Source organism: Heteronotia binoei, chromosome 1 (assembly GCF_032191835.1).
Source record: "Heteronotia binoei isolate CCM8104 ecotype False Entrance Well chromosome 1, APGP_CSIRO_Hbin_v1, whole genome shotgun sequence".
Lineage (NCBI taxonomy): Eukaryota > Metazoa > Chordata > Lepidosauria > Squamata > Gekkonidae > Heteronotia > Heteronotia binoei.
In genome coordinates, this window is record NC_083223.1 from 82,292,861 (window position 1) to 82,308,692 (window position 15,832).

The following is a 15,832-nucleotide window of genomic DNA, read 5'->3' on the forward strand; positions in this document are numbered from 1 at the left end:
TTGCACCTACTGGAATGGCCTTGGGTTAGCCATAGCCCAAGCAGAGGTTGTCCTTGAAAGGGCAGCTGCTGTAAGAGCTTTCTTAGCCCCACCCACCTCACAGGGTGTCTGTTGTGGGGGAGGAAGGTAAAGGAGATTGTGAGCCACTCTGAGACTCTTCTGAGTGGAGGGCAGGATATAAATCCAATATCTTCATCTTCTTGTTTAGGCAATGGCAAACCACCCCATAAAAAGTCTGCCATGAAAATGTTGTGAAAGTAACGTCACCCCAGAGTCGAAAACGACTAGTGCTTGCACAGGGGACTACCTTTACCTTTACCTCTGTTTAGAGCATTGTACTATGAATCATATATCTGCAGCTTAAACTGGCTAAGTTTTACAATCTGATTCTACTTTGTTGTTGTTGTTCAGTCGCAGTCGAGTCCGACTCTTTGCGACCCCATGGACAAAGTTACGCCAGGCCCTCCTGTCTTCCACCATCCTCCAAAGTCTGCTCAAATTTGTGTTTGTTACATCAGTAATGCTGTCCAGCCATCTCATCTTTTGCTGTCCCCTTCTTCTTTTGCCTTCTGTCTTTCCCAGCATCAGGATCTTCTCCAGTGAGTGCTCCCTTCTCATTTGATGGCCAAAGTATTTGAGCTTCAGCTTCAGCATCTGACCTTCCAGGGAATAGTCAGGGTTAATTTCCCTTAGGACTGACTGATTTGATCTTCTTGCAGTCCAAGGGACTCTCAAGATTCTTCTCCAGCACCACAGCTCAAAAGCATCTATTCTTCTGCGCTCGGCCTTCCTTATGGTCCAACTCTCACAGCCATACATTACTACCAGGAATACCATCGCTTTGGCTATACAAACTTTTGTTGGCAGGCTGATGTCTCTACTTTTTATTATACTACCCAGTTTGCCATAGCTGTCCTCTCAAGGAGCAAACGTCTTTTAATTTCATGGCTATAGTCACCATCTGCAGTGATCTTGGATCCCAGAAATGTGAAGTCTGTCACTACTTCCATGTCTTCCCCTTCTATTTGCCATGGTGTGATGGGGCCAGATGCCACGATCTTAGTTTTTTTGATGCTGAGTTTCAAGCCTACTTTTGTGCTCTCCTCTTTCACCCTCAACAAGAGGTTCTTTAGGTCTTCCTCACTTTCTGCCATTAGAGTGGTATCATCTGCATATCTGAAGTTGTTGATGTTTTTCCTGGCAATCTTAATTCCGGCTTCTGTTTCATGTAGGCCAGCATTCTACATGATGTACTCTGCATATAAATTAAATAAGCAGGGTGACAATATACTTCCTTGTCGAACTCCTTTTCCTAGTCAAACTCCTTTTCCTATTCTAAACCAATCAGTTGTTCCATATCCCGTTCGGACAGTTGCTTCTTAACTCTTATACAGATTTCTCAGGAGACATGTGAGGTGGTCTGGTACTCCCATCTCTTCAATCAGCCCTCTCATTGATTGCTGCCTTGACATATATATTATACTGCTCTCACACACGTATACACACTGAAGCAGCTGCTAATTTTGAATCTGTTTTAGAGATTGCTAGATTTCAGAGATTTAGAGAGAGAGGCCCTTAAGGGACAAGTATTTCCAAACCCATGTTTACCACTATGTAACATGTGAAGCAGCCCTTCAAAGGAATATATTTCCAATACACACATGGAACAGAGAAAGTGAAGAATTATTTTTCCCCCCCACAAAAAAAAATGTTTTACTGAGGTTCTAGGACAGAGAAAACCTGGACTTTTTCACATGACTCTGCAAAACAGAGTTCTTAAACACTAAGAACTGCCCCCCTGACTTAATTCCAGGCTCCAGGAACTTACTATGAGAAAGTACAATTAAGTCATTAATATATGTCGCTAATTCACACTGATTTCATCTCTCCCAGTGGAAGGAATGGAACTTATAGAACATATTCAACAGAGGCCCATATTAGGACAACAATTGCATAGGGGTGATTGTGAAATGGCTGTGGCTCAGTGGCACAGCATCTGTTTTATGTGCAGATATTCTTGGGTTCAATTAGAGGAAGTCTGATAAAAAACAACAACCTGGAGAGCTGCTGCCAGTCAGAGTAGACAGTACAGACCATGACAGACCAATAGTCTAACTCAGTATATTTATTTAATTTACAGTATTTATAATGCATCTTTCTGCTCTCACAAGGGCCACAAAAGCAGTTAACAATATAAATCATACAGAATAAAATCACATTTTAAAACTATTAAAACCAAAACAGTATTAGAACAATTAACCCCAGAACTAAAATACATACAAAGACATAAAAACGTATCATGTGCTGATATGATGCAACAAACAAGCAAGAGAAAGTGATGGTGGAAAAAGGGTGATAATTATACAACTGTGCTGGATGACCATATTGATACCTTTTTCTATAGGGAGAAAGCGCCTATATTTGTAAAAGAAACATTATCAACTCTGTTGTTAAATAAATACAGTCTTAATTAACCCTCTTAAGGAGACTCTTGTTTAGCTACATTTCATTTTTTATGAAACTCATTTCTCTTTGAGGGCAACCTGTTAGCTATATAACATTTGCTACTATTAAGTGTGCATTCATGAAGTCAGTTGGAAGCAGTTCCAAACTTATTTTCCATTTAAAACATGCAAAACAATCAGCTACATCAGCTAAGTGTACCCATAAAACACTGACTCTGCAGTTGAATCCATAGTGTGCACTTCAACGCCTACATAGCACTCAGCTGAAGTTAATGGCAGGGTCATGTGAGTGCAAATAACCACTCACACACAATTATAAACAAGATTACAAGGAGTGCCATAGAGTTTATCATAAAACAGCAGCTGTTTATGATTACTGAAAACATATACTTAAAAAAATCCAATGCCACTGTCCAGATGAAGGATCAAGCCTCAGATGCTTTTGTATGGCTCACACTGACCAAGCTGTTAAAAATATTTTGCCTTCTACACCCTTATTGAAATCAGAAGTTGTCGAGCAATTGCATTACGATACAGAGAACAGACTGTTGGATGATAATCTGGGAGACCCAGGTTCAAATCCCTACTCTGCAATGGCAACTCACTATGTGAACCTGTACCAGTAACCCTCAGCCTAACTTACATCACATGATTTACTTGTTCACTTGTTTACTAAAATTACAACCCACCTTTCTTCCCTGATCCAGCCCACCAAGAGAGCAAACAGATCAAAAACATACAAATAAAAATACATCTTAAAAACAATTAAAACATCATCATAATACGAAAGAAACAAGCTAAAAAATACATATGGTACAGTAAATAGGGAAGGTCCCCTGTGCAAGCACCAGTCATTTCCGACTCCGGGGTGACGTTGCTTTCACAACGTTTTCACGACAGACTTTTTATGGGGTGGTTTGCCATTGCCTTCCCCAGTCATCTACACTTTCCCCCCAGCAAGCTGGGTACTCATTTTACTGACCTCGGAAGGATGGAAGGCTGAGTCAACCTCAAGCCAGCTACCTGAAAACCCAACTCCTACCGAGGATCGAACTCAGCTCGTGAGCAGAGCTTAGGACTGCAGTACTGCAGCTTTAATACTTTGCACCACGGGGCTCTCTATGGTACAGTAAATACACATTCATAAAACCAAAAATTAAAATAGGACAGAGAGAAGGGATCACTAAGAAACACTAGAGAAAAAAAAAACATTCACATGCTGGCAGGAGACAAGAACAGGTGACAGGTGAGTTCTTCTGGCGCGAGAGTTATAGTGCTGGTGTTACAACTGAGGTGGCCCCTCTTCCAGGTTGCCACCCATGTAATTTGAGAGACCAGAGTATCCAAAGCAGGGCTTCCCAAAATGAACATTCCAGTAAGGTAAAGCTGACAGTCATCCACATATTGGTGACAACTCAGCCCAGATCTCCAGATCACCTCATTCAGTGGTTTCATGTAGACAATGAAAAGCACAGGAAACAGAATGGAGTTTGCTGGCACCCCACAGGACAAAGGAGCAGCAGCTCTTCAGCACCCCTTTCTGAATCTTAACCTCCAGATAAGACCAGGACCAAGGCAAAACAGTGCCTTCTAGTCCCAGCCTGAAAAGGTGATCCAGAAGACGCCATGGTTGACGGCAATGAACTTTTCTGACAGGTCCAGGAGAATCAACAGAGCTTCACTCCCTCTATCCCTGGTGCAGGCCATTCACCATGACAACCGAAGTAGTTTCAATCCCATAACAGGGCTGAAACCAGACTGGAAAGGATCCAAACAATCAGCTTTATCCTGGAACTCTTGAAGTAGCCCAGCCACCATCCATTCATATAACCAAGAATGAAACATCTGAGGCTGCTTGAGCATTCCTTAAATCTCCTGGGTCCAGGGTAGGATTCTTTAATAGTGGACATGTCACAGCCTGTTTCAAGGCTGGAGCGACCACCCTGTATCTCAAGGAGGCAATGATCACCTCTTCGGCCCTGTCAGCTGTCTAGTACCCTTTCATGGCAGATTTAAGTAGCCAGGAAGATCAAGAGTCATACAAACCTCCTTGTCCATATAATTACACTGAATAAACAAAAAAAAGTATCCCAAATGGTGGGACAAGTCAACACCCTGGCACTGTGGCTCCAATGATAAAATGGAGGAGGTGAGAATAATGTTGTAAGATAGGAGTCCCCAACCCCTGGGCCAGGGACTGCTACCAGGCTGTGGCCTGTTTGAGATGGGCTGCACAGCCTCGCCGCCCCCTCTTCCCCCCATTTTTACCATTTTAAGGCCTTCCCTTCCCCAGCCTTAAAATGGTGAAAATGGGGGAAGGAGGAGGAGGCGAAGCTGTGCCGACAGTGGCAGCAAAGGAGGAAAATGGAGGAGGCGAGGCTGCATGGACAATGGCAGCAAAGGAGGAAAACAGGGAGAGGAAGTGGCAAGGCTGTGCAAACAGCAGAGGAAGGAGGAAAATGGAGGGGGAGGCAGCGAGGCTGTGTGGACGGCAGCAGCAAAGGAGGAAATGGAGGGAAATGGGGGGAGGAGGTGGTAAGGCTGTGTGCAGGAGGGGCGAAGGAGGGAGGAGGAAAACAGGAGGAGGTGACGAGGCTGCGTGGGGGACAGAAGAGGGAGGAGGAAATGCCGTGGGGGGAGGCTGAATTGGGTGCCCCTCCACCAGCCCTGGGGCCAGTCCCCGGGGCCAAAAAGGTTGGGGTCCACTGTTGTAAGACATTCTGGTTCCCCATTGCAGAGAGAAGTGTGATATAAATGCATTTCCAGAAATCATTTATTTGCATCCCTCCTTTCTCACGAGGGCTCAAGGTAGATTACATGGTGTAAAGCAAGATAGATTCATGGAGGATAAGTCTATCAATGGTTACTAGCCATGGTGACTAAGGGGAACCTCCACATTCAGAGGCACTAATCCTCTGAATCCCAGAGCAAGGAGGCAGGATGATGATGGCTATTGGTTTAATCTAGTTGGGCTCTTTTTATGTTTTAATGCAATCAAAAAGCATGAGACATCCTATAAACAATACAATGGTTGGGTTTAAGAAATTAGAAACAGCACCTTCAGAAGGCTTTGTTCAAATGAGTAAAGGGGCTATGGTCAAACATAGCAGGAGAGATAGTCCTGCAGATATGAGAGCGCAAGGTCATGAAGAGGTTTGTATATGATAACTATTACTTTGAATTGAACACAGTGCCCGACAGATCAACAATACAGTAAGAACAGCATGGGTGTAATATTCATACCTACCTAGCTTCCAACAGTAACTGAGCTGTAGCATTTCATACCAACTAGAGTTTGAAACTGATCCATAAAGAACTATTGCAACCAACTGTGTCAGGGACCATGGCTCAGTGTTAAGCATCAACTTGGCATGCAGAAGGTCCCAGATTCAATCACTGGCATATTCAGTTTTTTTTTTTTTAAGGATCAGACAGCAGTGGTGTGAAAGATCTCTCTACCTGATCCTCTGGAGAGCTGCTGCCAGTCTGAGTAGACAATACTGAACCTTGATGGATAAAGGGTCTGAGTCAGTATAAGACAGCTTCATGTGTTCAACCCAAACCACATCTCTTAATCCCTACTTCTGCATCCAAATGCCTCAACAAAAAGGCATGGTCCACTATACCAAAGAGTGCTAATTAGGGACGGACATAAACCAGGAAAGTGGAGGTTCATGGTTTTCACAAACACCAAACCTCCAACAAACTCCTCCATTGGATGAACAGGTCCATGGTTCATCCAGTGGGCAGCCTGACTGGAAGTGAGTTCAAAGGGCAAGATGCCCACCTCCAGGTTGGGCAGGCCCATCTGAACTCCAGCTGACCTGACTTGACTGAGTTCTCAGAGTGAGTTCTAAAGGCTTTTAGAGGCCTTGTAAGCCCTATAAAAGCCTTCAGCGGCCTTATAGGCTATAGCAGGGTGGCCAAACTTGCTTACTGTAAGAGCCACATAGAATAAATGCCAAATGTTTGAGAGCTGCAATACATGAATGCTAGATGTTTGAGAGCTGCAATACATGAATGTCAGATATTTGAGGGAAGGAAGGAAAGAAGGGATAGAAAGGGGAGGTGGAAACAAAACAACTTTAAATGCATTCTCTGAGCCATCAGCTGGCTTGGTGAAGTGATTAAAAGAGAGAAATGCCTTCTTCAAGTCAACCAACTGAGAAGTGGGAGCTTCAAGAGCCACACAATATGTACAAAAGAGCCACAGTTTGGTCACCCCTGGGCTATAGCTTATAAAAGCCTTATAGCACTATAAAAGCCTTCAGAGTTCATTCTGAGAACTCAGTCAAGTCGGGCCAGCTGACCTGACTGCGCTCACTTCCAGTCAAGCAACCCAACCCAGAAGTAAGCTCTGAAGGCATTTAAAAGCCTTCAGAGCTCACTCAAGTCAGGCTACAGGGCTGGTGGTAGGCTCTGATAGCATTTAAATGCCTTTCATAGCTCACTTCTGGTTGAGTTCTAAAGGTATTTAAATGCCTTTGGAGCCAGCAGAAATCCTCCCTGAACCTCACAAACCTCCATGGAAGTTTAGAGAGGGCTTGTGGACGGAACATTCTACAAAACCCCTGGGCTGGTTCGTGCTTGAAACACAGTTCATGGTTTGGGCCCATCCCTACTGCTGATAAATCCAGTAGGAACAATGAAGAAGCAAGGCCCTCTGAATAAGCATGTTTGTCTACAATCAGATGCGGATACTCTTCTAAGGCTGACGAGGAAGAGCTGGAAGGGTTAACAGAGCTGGAAGAGTTGCCAGCCAGTTCCTCAGCTGAACAAACAGCAGTTGGCCCATCGATCACTCTCCAGGAACCAATGTCAGCTGTTGACGATCAATCTCCTCTGAGCTCTCCTCCTCCCATCTCAAAAGTTTGAAACAGGTTCCAGAAAGAACTTTCAGAGCGAAGACATGAGGCATGCCGATGCTTCAGATCTCTCAGTCCTGAGTTCTAGCAGAGTCACTGCGACCCAGGGAGCAGGCTGATTGAGACTCCCATATAGCTCACACCCAGGACTTGGTAACCTTGTGGAACCAACAAGTCTATTCTCTGACTTGCATCCACGCTCCTTCCTGATCTGCTTGATTTCCTTGGCACCCTGACCTTTTAGCTTTTGGACATTGACTTCTGATTCCGATTTGTGATTCTGCATTGGTGACCCAGCTCCTGCTTGACTTCCTGGACTTTGACCTTGGACTAGCTTTGGACTCCTGCCTGCCTGCACCCTGAGAACATGACAGTATCCATTCCATCTATCAGAAAACCAGATTTAAAAGGTTCAAGAGCAGATGAATCATCCAGAAAGACCTGAAGTAGTTTTGCTACTGCTCTCAACCACCTTACTCAGAAAGGGCAGATCAGAGACCAGGTGATAATTGCCCATTTTTCTGTAGCAATGGTTTATAAGCAGTGTATAGATTATTGCTTTTCGGTGACCAAGGAAAGGCTCCTTGAATCTGTGACTGATTTATGATGGCCATCAAGGATTCATTAATACGGTCCTTATATGATTTCATCAACCAGGATGGACATGGATTCAGAGCATGTGGTAGCCTTCATTGATCACAAAATCCTGTCAACACAATCTATCACAGATGGATATTTTGCAAACTGTAAACAGAAACTTTCATGCAAAAATTAAACTTTAAAAATTTCAGTAACAAAAATATAACCATGAACACACGTGGAAGTTGTGATCCAGACATTTTCTTTTCTGATAGATCTTTCTGTTCTCTGCAGATGTTTTTAAAAATTTCATCCTTCAGCACAGTTAGCAAACTCCAGTGACAATATTCCTCTTTTAATCTCTGCATACCTGTTCTGATCACAGAATGATTGCCACTTGGAAACTGTTGGAATTCAAGCACTGCTTCCTAGCATGAAATCCTAAATCAACTGGGGATATCAGTGAATATGTTAGGAATCCGAGTGTGCCATGTGTTCCATGATTTTGATGTTCTTGCCCAGGTTTCAAGATAACATGAAAAGAGATTAAAAGGTTTTTAAAATGAAGAGGAAAAAAAGATTTGCCAGTATAGAAACTCAGTTCATGGCTTGGTTGATAGTTTAGTCCAACACAGTGCTGGGATAAGAGATGGGCAAGATCCCTAGAATGCCTTAAAGCAAGTATACAGAAAGCTTTCTGAAGAGCATTTTTAACATGATACACTAGAGTATTTGACTCTTTTTGAGAATATGCCTCCTCATTTACTTAGGTGCACTTTATCTGAAAGGCTTGAATGGGTTACATTATTTTGGCAATTGCTTAAAAAATTAATATCAAAAAGATATTTAAAAAGGCAAAATGAAACCTAAGAAGGATGGAAAGCTATACATTTGACATAACTTGTTACAGATTAGAGAGCTGGAGGTTTACAGAAGCCATAAACCACTGCATTTCATTTATATTATCCTTAAGTTGGTATCCTTCAGTTTGACAAAAATGATGAAAATATAGATAAGGATTTCATCAGACAGGAGAAATTAAATGCTAAAGGCCTAAAGAAATGTTGATGAAGAAGTGATGAATGGATTTATGAATCTACAGCTGTAGTAGGTATGGGAAGAAAGGAAAAAGTGAGGAGGGTTGTAGACAAGAGAGAGATGCTAAAGGAAATGAAATTATTTTAGGAGACAACTAGAACAATATCTGTGTTTTAAAAAATTAGGTAAAATGCTCTTCTGCCCAGTTGTTTCTTTTTTTACTAAATTGGATTAAATTTGTTTTTATTTGAATCATTTTATTTATAAATAGTTTAGCAGAAAGATCAACATATTTTGTATAAATCAACAAAACTGTTACAATTATTATTTTTCCAGCAGATTTGGGCTAGAACACAACTCCGTATTATCCATGTATAAAGTTTTTATTGGGGAACCGAAAGTACAAAGCCAGATAAGTATGCTTTAATGATGGGAGAAACTTGTGCAATAGACTGAAGAAGGTAGAAAACAATGACCAGCTTTCTGAAAAGAAAAGAGATTTAATTTGAAAGTGTGTGGCCACTTGCAAGGGAAGTTACTGATACTTTGTGTGTTTGTGAGAGGGTCTGATCCATAGTGTTAAATTAAATGAGACATTAAAAGGATAAAAGAATACCTGAAGTTTATAATTATAGAATAGTATTGTGGTCAGTAGCTAGTTTTCTGGAGGGGTGTTCTGTGAAAAGTGGCTGAACACAAATCCGTATTAAAGTTGTATTCCTTAAGCAAGGTGTTGCTAGAGATGCCACATTTGCCACACTTCGTCTCTTTGCACTTTGCAACTGGATTTTACTGTGTGAAATCGAAAAATCCACTTGAAAACTACTGCTAAAGTGTATGGGAAAGTGGATAGAAAGTGCATTATTCAGCATGTGTTTAAGTGCCAAAGCTAGTATATGGTACCTCAAGGAATCAGATTTGGTCCAGAAACCTGCAGCTGCTGACCCATTTTTTTTTTTTTAAAGCAGAGGATGTGATGAATTACTATTCTTTCCACCTGAGCTCTTACGGGTACGCTAATATAGAAAATGACTGATATACTGTCATTTTTAATAAAGCTCCAGGTTTGGTTTTGTTTTTCAAAAAAGGGTTTTTACTAAATCTGACATCTTCTAACCATGAGAGGGACCTTTTTCCAGATAAATGTTTCTCTCTTTTCAAAGCTGAATTCAAGTTTAAAAGATATTCAGATATATGCCCTAAGGAAACAAACAACTGGAGAAATGGATAGTTTCTAGCATATTAAAATACCATGCCATATTCCTTGGCAGCGATGCCTGTGTCTGTATACATCTATCTATATACATATTCATGACAATTATTTAAGGTTTTGTTGTACAATGAGGAAAAACTAGTAAATGTTGCATTAGCTCTTGGTACCAGCAAATCAAAATTCTTGATACCAAAGTGTTGCTAATCAAGTTAACCACTGTTTAAATGTGTTTAACAAACCATAATAAATGATACAAAAGATATTTCACATGGAATTCCTGTTGCATGTGAAACTGATATACAATTATTATAAAAACAGGAATATAAGAGGGACTGGGGTGGAGCGGCTCCAATAAGATTGCATAACATATTTAAACTTGTTCTTAGGACATGATAATTATCTTGTTCACATTATTTCTTAGCATGGAGAATATAGCAAACATATCCCATTAGCACACTATGTTAAAATCAGGCAGTCGTGGCTAAAAATAATGATTTGTTTCTACAGCAGGTTAATTTTACATAGTCATCAAGGGGAGAAAAACTTTGCAAGCTTTCCTAAAATGCAGGTGTGAAAATTTACTCCATCTGGGTAAAAACAGATTTGTACAGTGTTTCTTAATCAGCATAATCTACTCACATCTTTCTAGTAAACATGACTAATTCAATCAGAATAAAACCATGATTGCTGGAGAGAAGGTTATCACTGGGTCACGCAAATCCAGAAAGCAAAATCTGTGTCTTCAGTAGGTGCCTTTTTGCTCTCAAACCACTTAGCATGTGCAATCAATATACTGAATTATATAGCAGGAAAGCTGTAATTTGTTTATTACCATTATGTTGAGTGACCAGGCGCAACCCAGGACAAGGTTCTTGTAACCTTCAACAGTTGTGTAGGAAGGGGAATTTTGGTGATGCAGTTTCTTCTCTCCCTGGATCATTATAACACAATAAAATGCACCTGATGAAGTTCCATAACCACAGGCCATTTCTCTCTATTAAGAAGATCCTTGTTTCTATTGTACTTAGATACATGGTCAATATGGCATCGTATGGTTGGGTTCTAGTGACATTTGAGAAATGAACTCATTAAAGGCCACTTTTAGGCCTCCTTATAGAAAAAATGTAGCTCAGGTGACTATTTCTATCTGGATTCTTTGTTGATGCAGAAAAAAGAAGCTTTAAGGGAGGGAGGGGAATTCATTCAGATAGAGTTAAAAGTTACCAGAGTAATTTAATAGAAACAGATGTAGTAATCTGTTGAGATAATGCAATCAGTCATCTCACTTCATCTATTCTGAGATTAGATCAATGTGTTGAAAAACAAAATATATAAACAATTATGATTATAATCATAATGCACTTTTAGAGTCATTGCTCATAGCAACAAATACGCCAAGCCTGGCCAGCAGTATAGGAAAAGGCAGGGTTAAATTTTTATCACATCTTATCTTCATACTGATAACATGATGCCCATTCTTGGTCTGCTCTGGCACATTTGCAAGTACAAGGACCTGGCATGCAGTCCACCACAGATAGGGAAACAAGAGCAGTCTTGTTATGATTAAAAGGGTCTATTTCTCTCTGCCTTCTGTGTCCATCTGTACAGTTGCTTTGAACCTGGCCAGATCCCAGTGCTAGGGTTGTTTGCAGCATTTGGCGGTATAAAATATATGTTACCAAAAAAGAGGGGGGGGGGGGGAGAATCCAAGTTATCACTTTAGATACATAGTTGATTATTTTGTTGTGTACAGGAGCTGCGAGATATTGGGGAAGAATACCGAAACACTGGAGGTTACCTCTTTCCCAGATTAATAAAGCAAAGAACAACAACAACAAAAAATGGAGATGGGAACCTTGCACCCAGCAAGAGAAAAATATATTTGCAGCCACTTTGAAGTCTGACTGATTTGCTAGAGAAAATTCATAGAATCCATTGCTTTGAAAAGGACATAAATCTTTAAAGTTTTTCCCCATAAGAAATTAGTGAAATGTGTGGGAGTGAGTAGATAAAGTAAACCTGTACCGGCAAAAAAAGAAGAGAAAACTAAATAATTCTTAGGCAAAATTAAGTAAGTATATAACCTGTCAATTATTTCTGTTTGCTTTTTAATCTCTTTACCAAGCTCCTCTGAAAACAGAAGGCAGACTAGTACTCAAAGTTTCAGGATGCCAGCACTGCGGAAATTTTCAGTTTTATCTCAGTCTGTTAGATTTTTAAATAAAAGCTACATCAAGAGTACAATACTAAGGAAAAATAAAAAGCAATATTATAACTAAAATTTAATTGGCTTAACTAGAAAAGTGAAGAAAAGAAACAGAAAAGAAGACTTTGTCTTGGATATGCCATACTTTAGTGCATCATTACAACTCTTAAAAGGATGTCTTTTATGCAATAATTAGCCAAAGAACTCAGAAGATCAAAGATAACATATTCTTCCTTACAAAATCCTGGAGCCTTTCCAACTTGGATGTTTTCCCATTACTTTCTGATACATCTGAGGTGTTAACTGTGTGTTGATTATACATTAACGGGGGGGGGGATCTATACCTGCACAACTCCCTCTTTTTAATGTTTAAAAGCTTTGAAGTGCAATTATTGGTTTTACTAATTAAGCATGAGATAACTGTTTTCAAATTGTTCTGCATCTTATTCATATATATTTTAAACAATAACGCTATTGTAGTTTCTCTTACAAGCTAATCTCAAATTAATACAATTTTAACATATATGGCCTTAAATTAATTAGCTGTTCATGCTGTTTCTCCTGTACTTAATTCACACTTACTGCATAACATTAAACCACCAGCATTTTTTTTTTGGGGGGGGGTGTTTGTTTCTTGAGCAGTTTTCATTATGTGTAGTTTGTGAAAAAAAAATAATTATACTCAACTAATTGTTGCAATGTTAACAATCTGATTACTTCAGTGGTACTAAATGTCAAAAATGCTACTTTTTTTGCCAGACAATAGCAATAATACATAACAGCATACACAGATGTTCCTTCAGGCAGAGAAGAACAATAACAGTGGAGAATGTACAAGTAGAGTGAGAAAAATACAGCATCATATTTAAAAGTTAATTTAAAATCTCACAAACACAAACTTTATACAATTATTTCTTAACATGAATATAGCTAACTTCAAAAGAAAGATTTTTCCATATCTGACTCAATCAAATATTTCCATAGATATTTTGGAATATCTACACAATAGACAATTAAACCATAATACATGAGCATGTAGGGCTCCCCCGCCCATTAAACTAATAGTCCTATTGGTGTTTGAAGAAAAACAAGGACATCCTGACATCACTGGACAGTTTGTCTAATTAATATCACTGAAATGGTGTCAGGAAGCATTGTTCCATCCAAGACTTTATTCATACCTCACCCTGGAAGGTTTTCATTGTTGATTAGCTTGTTTTTTTTAAAGAAACCCTCCCCCAGAAATGTTTGTTTGCAAAATACCTGATACTTGACACTAAGGTTTGATCACTCCTAAGTATGTTAGATATGAGTGTTAAAACAAAAGGCCTTTGAAATATTTAGAATATGTTGGCTAACTGTGGTTGGTCCCCCCTCCCTTCTGATACCTCAGTGGGCTTTTCTGCATCTAGAATAATTGTATAGTGGCTATTTTTTTTCTATTTAAAACCTTAGCTGCTGAGAGTTTGGCAGGGGATGGGGATAATTCAGGAAAAATCAATAGCAATGTCTTCCATTATTAATCACCAAAGGGTTAGGATTAAAGATGAAACCTTCCATGTCAGGCAACATCCTATGGGAATCTAGAAGGTTGACTGCTTTGAGAGCTTCTGCATGAAGAAGAATGAATGCATATTAACCATAAAACTACCAGTCTTTAGTACCTACAAAGCTTGTCAGATCTTATATATCCCCCCTTTCTACATATCCATTAAAGGCAGCTATGAAATAAACCTTCCACATGTCCAGTCTTGTTAGTTACATCCACTTAGTTACAATGCCTTGATCTCTCTGGACTAACACAATGGTATTTTCTCGAAATAAAGAAAGATGAAGAATATGCCAGCACCTGCAACGTCCTGGTATCTTTTCAAAATTACTTGTCTTTGCTGATGGCTCATTCTAGCAGATAGCGACCAGCAATGGTGCTCACCCAAGCATACTAATCAAACAGACATGATAAAACCCAGCAAATCATCTAAAAGACAGGATATATAATTTTGCCATTTTAATTTCAAATGGGTGAACCACTCCAGAAGTCTAGGCTAAAGTCTCATGGTCCACAAAGATATCTCCATATAATCACTAACTAATAACTGTTCATTGTAACAATTTCCTCCCCCTTTACGCTCCTGCATAATTCAAGTCCGATTACAGGTTTCTCTTAACAAAGGACATCAGGGTGGGGATTTAGATGCTACTGCTGCAAAGAAACTTTCCTGGTTCATCAGGTGCTGTGAGATTTCAGAAAAGGTCCAGTGGATATCAGCTGCAGACATTTGCATTGACTCTATTTATTAAAACTGCCCAGTTTTCAAATACGGAATATTTATACGCATACTATATCTGAATTGTTTGTGGGTGCTTCCCAAAAGACCCGACAGTACATAAGATATAATGCTTAAAAAATGGGTGAGTGGGAGAACGGGTATAAACACATACACGTTTTCTAACCCGCTCTAATAGTGACGCAGACACACAAGCACAAACACAAGCACCCAGTGAGCTACCTTGTACTGACAGACTCATAAACTCCCTGAGCGTTCCTAAAGGAAAGGATTAGAAAAATCCGTCCACTTTAGGGGAATAGATCGTGCATGAATTGACAAGGCAACCACATTACTTGCTGGAAGTAACTTCCATTTAGTAGGCTTATGACCAGAATCTAAGCGTCTAATCCAGATACAATCACATCAGCCAGAATTTTGCTCATTCAATAGTATGGTGGCTGACCTCTCAAGTTTCTGCGCCCGCTGAGAAGAATACGGACTATCCCTGCAGCCTGTTTTTAAAAGACGCTCGCATCAAGACTATAAAGGACCGGTTTCAGCCTGAGCTCTGCATCCCCCCCCCCCCCCGGAAAGCTAACTGGCATACAACTGCCTGACTGCCGGACCAAAGCAGAGCTCTCAGGAGTGGACGCTCCCCCAACGCGCCCCTTCTTTACCTTTCTCAACATTCAGATGGCAGCGTCCCTTGCGGGTCCTCAGCGCAGGAGGCGAGCTTCTCGACTAAGCTTTGCGCGCCTCGTGCTCCCTTTGACGGAACCTCCCACCTGACTTGGGAGAGGAGCCACTCGAAGGCTAACACCCAGTGGGGAGCCGGGGAGCCTCTCCGCCAGGCGGCACTGAGAGGAGGAGGAGGAAGGAAATGAAAGGGGGGGGGGGGGTAGGGGGAGAAGGCGGTGCTGCCTGCAGCCGCGGAGCGAAGGTAGGAGGAAGGCAGGCAGGCAGGCGACGGAGGGTCAGTCACTTCTTCTGTCAGCCGGATAAGGCGTGCGTCGACCTGTGCCGTCCGCCGAGCTCCTCGCCATGTGCTTCTCTTCGACTCCTGCTGGGCTGGGAGGAGGAGAAGCTGCTTCCACCGCCCTTTCCCACATTCAATCCTCTTCGTCTTCTTCCGCCGCGGCGGCTGCTGCTCCTACTACTGTTGCTGCTTGCCCAACGTCTCCCCTTCTTAACAGTCT

The 15,832-nt window shown here is 41.0% G+C and overlaps 1 protein-coding gene across 1 annotated transcript in view; it reads right to left on the reverse strand.

The window, feature by feature from the left end:
* CNR1 (cannabinoid receptor 1) overlaps nt 1–15,364 on the reverse strand; it is a 32,194-nt gene extending 16,830 nt beyond the window's left edge. The window contains exon 1 of the mRNA XM_060236939.1: nt 15,314–15,364. The gene's annotated coding sequence lies outside the window, so the exon portion shown is untranslated. The remainder of the gene's footprint in view (nt 1–15,313) is intronic.
* Nucleotides 15,365–15,832: the final 468 nt, after the last annotated feature.